At 43.1% G+C, this 8620-nt stretch overlaps 1 protein-coding gene across 2 annotated transcripts in view; it reads right to left on the reverse strand.

The window, feature by feature from the left end:
- Window positions 1-6082, reverse strand: part of LOC143984228 (apovitellenin-1-like) — a 71457-nt gene extending 65375 nt beyond the window's left edge. The window contains exons 1-2 of one of the 2 annotated variants that reach the window (XM_077484514.1): window positions 5972-6082; window positions 5815-5881 (exon numbers count right to left, since the gene is read on the reverse strand). The gene's annotated coding sequence lies outside the window, so the exon portion shown is untranslated. The remainder of the gene's footprint in view (window positions 1-5814; window positions 5882-5971) is intronic. The other variant, XM_077484513.1, reaches the window with a different exon arrangement.
- Window positions 6083-8620: the final 2538 nt, after the last annotated feature.

Consider the following 8620-nt stretch of genomic DNA (forward strand, 5'->3'; position numbering starts at 1 on the left):
TCCGCCCGTGTGTACGCGGCTTTAGGGTTAAATGTTAGGGTTAGAGTTAAGGTTTTGCGTTAAGGGGGTAGGGTTAGAGTTAAGGGTTAGGGTTAGCAGTAATCGTTAGGGTTAGAATGCTATCCCTAACAATTACCAGTAGCCCTAATGATTACCCTCACGATTAAACTCTAACTCAAACCTTAGCCATTAACTCTAACATGCGACTTTGGGCACAAAGGTTTCTGCACTACTTTCATGCAACTTTGATGCTACTTGAGTACCAGTGCGTATAAAGTTGCTTCAAAGTTGTACTCCATGAACAGAATTGTCATACATTCCTATTAGCCAACGCCCTCACAACTCAAAATGCATCAAAAACGCATCACAAAAAAAAAAAACACCCCCCCCGCAACCTTCATAGATGTGAACCTAGCCTTAGGTGGGAAGAAATCTCGAATCCTGTGTCCAAGTCTTATTAGAGACCTACTGGTGGTGTGAGTACAGAGGTGTGGCGTGCTCATTATAAGCCCTTGTACACACGATCGGAGATTCCGACGGAATGTGTCCGATCGGAGCGTTTTGTCGGATATTCCGACTGTGTGTGGTCTGCATCGGACTGTTTCCGTCGGAATATCCGTCGGACCAAATTTTCCAACTTGCCGGAGAATATTTTCCGACAAAATGCTCCGATCGGACATACTCCGATCATGTGTAGAGAATTCCGATCGCACAAAGTGCCACGCATGCTCAGATCAAGTTCCTACATCAAAGCTATTGGCTACTAGCCTGAACGTAGTCCCATCGTAACAAAATTATGTCATCGTGTTCTGAAAGATCGGATTTTCTGACAACTTTGTCCGACCGTGTGTATGCAACAGTTTCGGACAAGATCCGTCGGATTTGGTTGTCGGAATCTCCGACCGTGTGTACAAGGGCTAAGACAAGCCTGAGCATAGTTCAGAACTCCCATTTTGGGACAGAGCTTTGTTAGCAGAGAGATGAGTGTTCCAGACAGGAGTAGAGTTGCCACCTCATCCCTTTAAACTCAAACACATATTACACGGGTTCTGTGGGTGATTAAGGTGGTAATTAAACTCACTTGGTACCTTATCTGCATTAAATTAGCCTCAGAACCTGTGTAATTCATATGTGTTCGGGTTTAAAGGGATGAGGTGGCAACCCCAGCCAGGAGGGACTTGAGTTCCTGCCAAAGACTACACCCAATGTTGGTGAATTCATTGCCACAGGACTGGAATTTTTATTTTTTTGGAGGGGGGCGGCAAACAAACTACATGCCTCCCATTCGGTCAATCGGTCAAATCACCCACTCCCCCAACGCTCGCTCTTCTATCCACCCTCCAGCCCCGCACTTACCCCATCTAGGTCCCGGGCAGCATCAGGTCCTTCCTGCGTCTCCTCCTCCTCCTCAGCAGCTTCACGCTGGCTTCCCCTGAGTCTCCTCCTTGGTGGCAGCTTCCTCCTCGGCGGCCAATACGGTTGCTTCTCCTCTCAGCCAATCAGTTCTTAACAGTTCTGCTTCCTGATTGGTCGGGAGGAGAATCTGCACCCCGAGCCCACCCTTTTTTGAAGCCAGTTAGAGCCTCAGGCCTCTAAACCAAAAAAAAAACATTAACCACTTGCCGACCGCTGCCGGCATATATACGTCGGCAGAATGGCACGGCTGGGCAAAGTAACATACCCGTATGTTACTTTGAATTTCCCGCCAGCAGCGCGCGCACGCTCCTGCCGCGAGCTCCGTGACCGTGGGATCCGCGGACTTAAACGCCGCAATCGTGCCACGTAGCTCAAGAACGGGGAGATGCAAATGTAAACAGCATCGCCCCGTTCTGCCTAATGAAAGGACACTGATCGTCTGCTCCCTGTCATCGGGAGCAGCGATCAGTGTGGTGTCACACACAGTCCATCCCCCAAACAGTTAGAATCACTCCCCTAGGACACACATAACCCTTCCCCGCCCACTAGTGGTTAACCCCTTCACTGCCAGTGACATTTTTACAGTAATCAATGCAATTTTTTTAGCACTGATCGCTGTATTAATGACAATGGTCCCAAAAATGTGTCAAAATTGTCCAATGTGTCCGCCATAATGTCACAGTCATGATAAAAATCACTAATCGCCTCCATTACTAGTAAAAAAAAAAAATTATTAATAAAAATGCCATAAAACTATCCCCTGTTTTGTAGACACTATAACTTTTGTGCAAACCGATCAATAAACGCTTATTGCGATTTTTTTTTTTTTTTACCAAAAATATGTAGAAGAATAAATATCGGCCTAATCTGAGGAAAAAACGTTTTTTTAATATATTTTTGGGGGATATTTATTATAGCAAAAAGTAAAACAAATTATTTTTTTTTCAAAATTGTTGCTCTTTTTTTGTTTATAGCGCAAAAAATAAAAACCGCAGAGGTGATTAAATACCACCAAAAGAAAGCTCTATTTGTGAGAAAAAAAAGGACGTCAATTTTGTTCGGGAAACACACCGCACGACCGCGCAATTGTCAGTTAAAGTGCTCTGGTCAGGAAGGGGGTAAATCCTTCAGGGGCTGAAGTGATTAAAATCCATGTGTCCGGCGCTCTCTGCTTGTAGATTAGGGGCCAGATGCATGGACGGGGGGAGGCGGCGATACTGCGCCCCTTATGGATGAGAGGCCCAGGGGAGGGAAGGCTGTGTAACTGTAGCCGAGTAATCACAGAGAACCCAGAAAGCTAGTACCCACAGCCAGTGGCGTTGCTAGGGGGTGGCTTTTGGGGCTATAGCCCCGAATCTGGGACCCATAGCCCCCAGTCTCTGCAGGGGTCCCCAAAGAGGGGAGGCTCTCTGGGTACCCTGATGTAAGTGGGGGGGGGGGCTCTCTGGAGACCCTGATGTAAGTGGGTAGGGCTCTCTGTGGACTCTGATGCAAGAGGGAGGCTCTTTGGGGGCCCTGATGTAAGTGGGGGGGACTCTCTGTGGACCCAGATGCAAAAGGGAGGCTCTCTGGGGACCCTGATGTAAGTGGGAGGCTCTCTAGGAGTATATATACACACACAAGCGTATATTACTGTATATACATGTGTATGCCCGCCCAAGCTTAGGACTTTCTTTACTAAGCTGCTATGGGCTCTAGCCCCAGATCTTTTGTAGACCTAGCAACACCCCTGCCCACAGCACAGGTGCTGCTGTAGCATAGCTAGATGGCTCGGAATTTTCTTTGCAATTTTTTGTTGACTGCTTGCTAGTGAAACACTCCTGCTGGAGAGTTGTGAACTTTTCTTCTTTTATTTGCTTACTAAAAAATATCCACTAAATAATAAAACTTATGGGGAAAAAAAAGTGTAAAAAGTATATATATATATATATATATATATATATATATATATATATATATATATATATATATATATATATATAAACCAGTAATACAAAACAATTCATCAATACCCATATGAGAATATCCGTATTAAAACAGCGCTCAACATAGAGTTCTCAAAGTTTTCACAAATAATTGTGTATGAGCTCTAATAAAAAGGAAAGTCCTTAATGTGCAGATAGGGTGATTGTAGTGTTCTATTCAACGTTGCAAGGTGACCAAAAGTGCTGCTGACATTTCTTCCACCAAAATATTTGGGAGTGCTTCACCACGTGCGATGCATCCCCCACAGGGGGTAAAACTCACCAGACAGCGTTGAAAAAACCAGCCTTAAGGAATAGATACTCTTTTAGATATACCATAGACTCATATGTCTTTCCTTAGGGGTCCCGTTTACAGCAATCCTCCAAGCATGTCATAAAATAAAACAGAGTATATACATAGCATAATACCGTTTTATTTTTTAAAATAAGAATTTGCTCAAAACAGATAAAATCCCCATTTAGATATCCGCGTACATTGTAAAAAACATCACAAGCAATAAGAGTATGTGTGTTTCACCGGTTTCCAGGTTTCAGAGTCCTCCACCTGTGTTCAGCTGTGTGCACTGTGAGTGACTTCCTGGTCCTTGGTTAGCGGTGGAACGCACACCTCACTTCCGGGAGCATCGTGTAGGCCACGTCCTGATGCGTTTCGTCACTTCCGACTTCAACAGAGGGCGTGGCTACACGACGCCAGCAGCCAACTTATATTCCACAGTCCCCGCCCGCGTTGACCAATCGTACAGTCGCACAATGTCCGGCCCACATGACGCAGCACATAGTCATGGTAACCGGCCATCGTCAACATTGTCAACTATCAGGGGAAGAAATAAACAAGTGGACATACTCGGTTACCGACCAGGTAGCTAGAAACCAGTCATAATGACAAGGCTCTTACACCCGGAACAGCATATTAGCCAAATATAGTAAACAATAAACATATCATTAAAACTCACTAATACAAATAATGAAAAAAAGAAATAAAATAAATAAATATATATATAAAATATACAGGAAAATGGCTAAAAAGACGAAATAGTGTATCACTACATAATAAATCATTATATATGTACCCATTCATAGAGGCAGCTAACTATACCAAGTATCAATAGAGAGCATGCATAAAATGCATCAAATACCCTACTTATTATGGCAGAGTGTACATATAATTACAAGACAGACCAACAGATATGTGTCCCCAAACAGCACCATATACCCTGCAGCTCTCAAATTAACACCAAAATCTAACACTAGACATATCATAAATATCGACTCCAAAGAGAATTCATGGGAAAAAAAAGGAATATAAATCTCTCCTAAAAAAAAATATATATATATATGTAGATGTATATGTGGGTTGCCCTTCTAATTAAAAATAGTTTTGGTGTAACTCTATACAGATCACCGTGGGAGTTTCATGTTGCTATAAACCTGGCATCATATATCACCATTTGTCTGTGGCCATATGTCATGTCCATGCGCTAAACTTATAAAATGCATATTATTTTATAAACAGGGCCAACATGCTGGAAAATTAATAATCACTAATAAAGCAATTAATGTCTAAGTCTACATTTAACCCTTTTGGTGCTAATGTGTCTACTCGATATATCCACTCGGTTTCACGTTTAGATAATTCCCGTACTAAATTAGACCCTCTCCAGGAGGGTTTCATATGATCTATACCCCAAAATTTCAGTCCGGACGGGTCCTGATTGTGGTAAATTTTAAAATGTAGGGACACATTGTGATCCTTAAAACCTAATTTGATGTTAGCAACATGTTCTGCTATTCTAATCCTTAAAAGTCTTTTAGTGCGGCCTATATATATCAACCCACAAGGGCATTGCATAGCGTACACCACATACGATGTGTTACAGGTAATAAAGCTTTTGATTACAAATTCTTTATTATTCGCAGTTGCTATAAACCTATCCATGGCTCTAATTGGTGTATTAACTTCTTTACACGCCCTGCATCGTCTACAGGCAAAAAACCCATCTTTTACCCAAAAGGTGGGGGGATGGGTAGGGGGATCTAGAACTTTTTTGACTACTTTGTCCGCATAATTGGGAGCTCTTCTATATATAAACCCAGGTTTTCCAGGTAAAACTGATTGTAGTGTTTTGTCCATCAAGAGGATGTGCCAATGTGTCGTAAATATAGCCTCCACTTCCTTATATTGTGAATGAAATCCCGATATAAAGTTCCATTCATGATTGTTAGAGGTCCTATTGGCAATGTTATATAACAATAATAAACATACCAACGAAAAAAGAAATTAAGATAATTACATTATAAAATAAATACATAATAAAAATATCATACATTAGGTGGGGAGGTAAAGCTGTTTAGTTTAGGTTAAACTAAACTAAAAACGAAAAACAGAAAAATCAGCACAGCAGACAAAACTTACAGCTAATATGATGAGTTCCTTGTGTTGATTCTTCAGTTTTCAGTAGAAATCTTCATCTCTCCTTCAACTAGACAGACAGGCAGACCAAAATACACCAACATGTTTATTTTCAATATCCGATTTCAGTTAAAATCCTGTAAAAAGGTATTCAACTCACCGACTAAATGGGCAGCTCTGTAATACTTGACATTGGTGTGTTTTATTGGAATATAAAGGCTGCACTGTTGTTTAAAGAACAAACTCCACTTTGCGTTATTGGACAACAACATGAAACTGGCAAGAAAGGTGAATTTATAGGCCGTATAGCAAACAACACAAAGAAATTCTCAGAATTATTGCAGCACAGTGGCTCAGTAGTTAGCACTTATCGGTTTTTAAGCCAAACCATGGCAATACATGAGTTTACATGTTCTTCCTGTACCTGTGTGGATTTCCTCCCACACTCCAAAGACTTGCTGGTAGAAAAATTGGCCCTAGTATGTGTATGTATGTGTAGCACTGACCCCTGAAGGAGCTGCTGATTTGAATTGGGCCTGCACTCTACTGAGAAACCCCCCTTCTGAATGACTCTGTCCCCTTGGCACAGCTGTGGTGCAATAATAATACAATACAGTGTAAACAATATAATGTACCTGTGTCTATCCCTCGGGATCCTCTGGCACCAACTGGTGGGGAAAGACAATAAACCACACACTTGTACTCTTAAACAGGAATACTTTTACTGAAAATATAGCAAATAGGTGGTTACAGAGTTTGCACTGTCGTTCCAACGTAGAACGTCAACACAGGATAAATCAACAGTCAAATACAATAACAGCATGCAGGTATGTTACTATCTAGACCTGGGAGCTCCCCTTATTTAAAGTCTAACGTGAGGCCTCACTTAATGTATTTCCTCCTTTATCTTCTTTATTCGCTAGCTTAAATAGTTTCTCAAATAATTGTAATCCAAAGGGGTAAGTAGAGAAAGTTAACTTAGAACACTCCAGGTGTAACTCCAGAAACTTGTAATCACACTTAGATACCAAAGTGTAACAGGCCTTGGGCCTACTAAGTGTCAGTTGCTCAGTTGCACTTCTGTGGAACAACAGGTTCCAGCAAGGCCTATTAGTAAGTCTAAGTACGTGTAATAGATTAAACGGTGGGCTGAAACCCGCTCACCAATCGGATCAGAGTTCTGAGTGATGGCTTGAGTCCTACAGCTGCAGCGTGCTTCCGCTGACTAGGCCAGATGCTCCATGTCACTCCACCGACTGGATCCGGCTCTCCGCTGCTCCAACAAGCGTCTCTGATCCCTGTCGGTCTGATCACCAGCTCTTGGCTATGTCCATTCACCCAGCAAACAGTCCAATTTGCACTCCGCGGTGACTATCTACAGATGCGTCCAAGAACCTTACACACAGTTCCACATAGGCAGGCAATGTGGTTCCAAGAGACCAAATATGGCGGCTGCAGTCCCTTTTATACCCTACCCAGCATGCACTGCATATCAAAGTGTTCATGGGTAGGTCACACGGACTCCTGGGTAGATAAGGTCAAAATGACCAAAGTAAACACAGTCACTTCCTGTTATCTTTCAACACCATAGAAAAGAAAAATAGCTAAGGTCCAGTTCCAGTTTTTGGTCACTAGATGGCATCCAATACTAGTGAATACATTGTCCATAGATTTACATTGTACTTCACATTCATTGCATTAATACACCATTATATCCCCGCTACACATGAATGTGAGATAGGGACCTTAGATTGTAAGCTCCTTGAGTGTAGGGCCTAATGCCAATGTATTTATATATGTAAAGCACTGCATACATTGATGGTGCTATATAAATACCTGTAATATAATAATATAAATTTGAATTTACAAACTGCAGACCAGGGGCAGCCCGTCCATTGAGGCCACACGGGCACCAAACCCCCCCCATCCATGCCTCCGGCACCTTGCTGTACGCTGGGTGCATGAATTTCTATGTGTGTTTTTTTTTGAAGCACTGATTAGAGCCAGAGGCTCTAATTTGCTTCAAAATAGGGTGGACTTGGGGCACAGAGAGTGTGCTCACAGCCCACCCAGGTGTGTTAAAATAGCGAATGAATATTCGCTATTGTAACACTGATCCTCCTCCTGGCTAATCGGGAAGTGGGTCAGATTGGCTGAAAGGACATATGATCCTACTGGATGCCTAGGAGGAGGGGGGAAATGCATGGTGGAAGCAAGGAGGAGAGGACACAGGAGCCGCTGCCCTGATGCTCGTTGCCCAGATGCCAGCTGCAACAATGCATGCTGCTTACATCAGAGTTCCCCTTTACATAAGGGTTTGCAGAATTCCCCCTTGCACTGTAAGGGGGAATCCTGTAGACTGTGCTGTAAAGAGGAACACCTGGAACTCTGATTTGGGGAGCACTCTGGTGACCAGAGTCCTTCCGCAGAGTGAATACACTAACGTAAGGGGGGCTGGGGTTACTGATACAAGGGGAAACCTTTAGATCAGTGCCCCTTTACATTATTGTATTAACTCCCCCTCTAAATCAATGACCCCCTCCCCCCCTCAGACTGGCCTCATGGCGCTGTCACTGACCTCTCAGGTGCACCATGCAGGGCTCAGTCAGGCAGCTCAAGGGACATGATTGGGGACATGATACAAGAACTGGTTAGAGGCTGTAGACATGGTACAGAGATGGTCAGAGATTGCAGGCATGATACAGGAGATGTTTAGAGGCCGCAGACATTATACGGTGGTGGTCAGAGTATGTGGACATGGTACAGAGGTGGTCAGAGGATGTAAACATGGTACAGGGGAGGTGGTCAG

The sequence above is a fragment of the Lithobates pipiens genome, unplaced genomic scaffold (assembly GCF_037356315.1).
Source record: "Lithobates pipiens isolate NorthernLeopardFrog02 unplaced genomic scaffold, aLitPip1_a1.2 Scaffold_16, whole genome shotgun sequence".
In the NCBI taxonomy this organism is placed as follows: domain Eukaryota; kingdom Metazoa; phylum Chordata; class Amphibia; order Anura; family Ranidae; genus Lithobates; species Lithobates pipiens.